This window comes from Arabidopsis lyrata, assembly GCF_000004255.2.
Source record: "Arabidopsis lyrata subsp. lyrata unplaced genomic scaffold ARALYscaffold_8, whole genome shotgun sequence".
Classification (NCBI taxonomy): Eukaryota; Viridiplantae; Streptophyta; class Magnoliopsida; order Brassicales; family Brassicaceae; genus Arabidopsis; species Arabidopsis lyrata.
In genome coordinates, this window is record NW_003302548.1 from 5,943,929 (window position 1) to 5,947,687 (window position 3,759).

Consider the following 3,759-nt stretch of genomic DNA (forward strand, 5'->3'; position numbering starts at 1 on the left):
CTGTCAGATGGAACGGCGCAGACGGGGGCGTTCACGGGACCCGGGATTCCTTTAGCGCGGAAGATACATCCGAAGCATCTTCGGGATCTCAGCGACAGAGTCAAAGTTCCGCCATTCCCATTGAAAGGGATCACTTTCCAAGGCCCGTATCTTCCTCTCCACCCGAGCAATGCGAGCCTCGAGTGTTTGCCTTTTGAGGCCCAGCCGCTGCCTCTCTTCACACAAGCGACGGTACTTGTCGGCAACCTAGCATAAAGATGAGCGAATAAGATGAAACAAAAAGTTTTTATATAAAAAACTTTAAATATTTACCTTGTCAATAAAATCGCAAGCCTCTTTCTTCTCCTTTGGAGGAAAGTGAAAGACGGCGTGAGGGAAGAGAACGCCGGCCGGTTCAAAGCCGTCGCCGGACAAGAAGAGTGGGCTGCCGGGATCAACGGGGGCTACTTTTTCGTTTTCCATTCTCGCAATATTACTCAAGTAAGATTCTAAAAACGTAGTTAAATAAAGCTTGGAGGTAGGTAAGCCTTTATTTATAATGATTTAGGGTTTGTCTTGGAACCATAAATCCAATAATGGTAGAGTGTCCGAGTGGTTTAAACCATTTTTGGAAAATCGAGAAAAGGCAGTTATTGCACTAAAGACGAGCCGTTTTCCTTACTTATAAAAAGGGAAAGAGCAACCGTCGCATTAACTACAAAAGTTTCTAAGGCCCAAGCCCAACAAATTTATCGAGTTGACTAAACCCGAAGTGGGGAACTCGCTTTAAGCCGAGCTCAGTTCTCGCATTCTAAAGAGAAAGGTCTGATCAGCCTAAAAATCTCAAAAGCATAACCACAAGGCCACAAAAGGTTAAAAGCGGACTTTGCAAACCCGCATATAATTTTAACCAAACCCCCTTGGGTCATAACCTAGAAAGGTTTAAAAGCCTCCTCAGGCAAATATCTTGTTCAAAAGAAATAATAAAGCCTCCTTAGGCAAAGACAAGTTCGAAATTAAGTTTTAAAATAAATGGGACAATCCCCAATTTAAAGTGGACGCAGCCACTACGGAGTGATATCCACCTCGGACTCCGGCTCAGCAACCGAAGTTTCATTCACCTCCTTGACTGGTGCTTGGTCGGATGGAGCTCTTGGTTCGCCCTCTACATTACAACCATCCTCCGGAGTAACCGCCGGTGCCGCAGGTACTTCGGGTGGGACGACATCCTCCGCCTCACCTAAACCTGGAAAGGACAGTTCCAGTCAACTTTTTTAAAAAAAAAACACACATAAGGTGAGAAAAAGGTAGTAAGTATCAGGAGCCAAGCATTACCTGCCCAGTCTAGACCCGATTCACTTATAGGAGGCGATTCAGTGAAGAATTCCTCGAAGTCCTGCGGGATGAAGGTCGAAGTAGGGAGAGCTGCCAAGCGACTCCGCTTTTCAGAAAGATTAGCCGACAGTTCGGTCCTCTCTTGCACCTCGGAGAAATCTGTATCATGGATTTGATCCAACAAGATCAGGTTGCTCTCGTGCTCCTTGATGTCTGATTCCAAATCTGATCTAGCTTTCTCGGTCTGCATGAATCGGATGGCCCCTTGGATCAACTCCATCCCGCGTCCCTTAACCTCCTTTCTGGCTTTTGATGCCGACCTCGCTAAATCGGAGTCACGCAATTTGGCAATCGCCTTGTACTTCGCGTTAAGCTCAATAAGCTGGTTGTTCAGGGTGTCGGCGGTTGATTCGGATTCATGAAGTCTACCCTGAACACCATAAAGCTCACCCTGGAGTTTGAAATTTTGGTCGTACTGGTCCTGTAGCTCCCCCTTTATCTTCGCAAGCTCGGACGATAGACCATCAACCTTGTCTTCCAAATCATGCTTGGAGTCGGTAGAAGAGCGGAGGTCAACCTCGAGATTAGAAAACTTGTCCTTCCACGTGTCGATCTCTTTCTCCCGACCAATGACCAACCCTTCGTAATGTTCAATTATGTCATTGAGCTCGCCGTTCGCCTGATATTACACATAAACCCGGAATGACGGATCAGTTCGAAAAATGACGGTAAAGTCAGAAATTGAAGCGGAACTAACCCGAGATGAATGATAAGCATGAAGTAGGTATCGTTCACGAATTTCAGAGCGCCACTTGTTGAATTCCGGCAGGATCGCACCTGACTGGGTTTTGAAGCACCGAAAAACGTTACCTTCTTTCTCCATGGCTACGAAAGCGAAAAAGGAAAGGACTTAGAAATTCAAAATAAGTAAAAAGCGAAAGAATAGTTCGCTATGTGCTCACCACATGACGAAAAGAATACATGTGTATCGTCATACCTGAGAGCGATTTGATCTGAGGAACAAGAGCAGGCTTTGTCTTCGGAGAATCATCTCGAGACTCAGAACTATCCTTCTGAGAAGCTGCACCCAGGTTCGTCTTCTCACCACTACGTTGAGAAGAAGAAGACATATCAACAGGACGAGGCGGACCCATTGGTTCAGTAGGAGGGGATGATCGAGGAGAACGGTCAGTCCGGGCCCTTGACTTCTCTCTTCGCGGAGAAGAACCACTGCGGGATGACCTGTCCCTCTTTTTGCGAATTAAATCCTTGAGCGGTTCGTTGCTAAAGTCATCCCGGGAAGAACGATGAGAATCACGGTTAGGAGATTGAAGCCTCCGGGGAGGACGGTCATCGTGATGTTCACGTCGAGGTGTTAATCTGAAAACAGCGACGGATCTGGCTCCTTCGGTGCTACCGTCGTCAACCAATAAGGTTTTGCTATAATCTTTTTTGTCAATGGCGGTCGCAAGGAACGCCTTGTTCTCGTCGCAAGCCTCAGCCATCGGCTTGGAGATCACTTTTCGCTGGGCAGTGAGAGCCCGAGCTAACATTCCCTAGGTTGAGGGAGGAGGCGGAAGACGATGAAGATGGTTGGGAGGGCTCATCCTGAGTTTTCGATTGGCTTCTATGAACCGATCGAGAGTGAAAGAATTCCAAAGGGTTTCCCCTTCGAGGATTATTTTGAAGAAGCCAATGAATTCTTCAGTTGGTAAAGTCGGAGCGACGAAAGCTGCGAAGTGAAAATAACAAGGTTAATCAATAGGAATAATAAAATTGGGGGAATGTATGCGACCTAACTTCTACCAGGTTTCGTGGACCACTTCGATGGAAGCGAATCTGATAGACTTCCAACCGAAGCAGGGGTTTTCTTAATCAGGAACCAAGGGTGATGCCAATTTTCATCCTTGTTTGGAAGATGCGAAATGACGTTCCACGCTTCTCACGCTTCGAAATAATGAAAATAGCATTAGGGTATGCCGAGAAATACCCTGTCTTCTTCGATGAACTTCTCACGCTTAGAAGCTCATTCAACTCGGGGACCCCTATAATGTATCCGGCTTCCGCCGCTACTGTTATAATTCCAAGTATGGTTCGGAGAAGATTGGGGGTCAATTGAGGATGAGCGATCTCAAGAACCGCCAAGTACCGAACTAGGGCTTCGGGAAGCGGGAAGGTTAATCCGCAACCCTTGAAATAAATCTCGTACACACAGAAGTAACCATCGCGATGGTTCTCTAGGGATTCTGTGGGGGCAGCTATTTGTGCTTCCGCCATAATTTCCGGCGGAATCCGGCAAAGCTCTCTCAATCGCTCGAGGGATTGAAGAGTACAAGTGGATCTATAGTGCGGGCCGGCAATATCATTAGGGCGAGTGCACTCGTCATTACTAGGGCGCCTATCGTCGAATGACGGAGATTCGGGTCTTTCAGAATCAGAAGTCAT

At 47.0% G+C, this 3,759-nt stretch overlaps 1 pseudogene; it reads right to left on the reverse strand.

Moving 5' to 3' along the window:
- Positions 1-1,321: 1,321 nt before the first annotated feature.
- Positions 1,322-3,759, reverse strand: LOC110229038 (annotated as a pseudogene).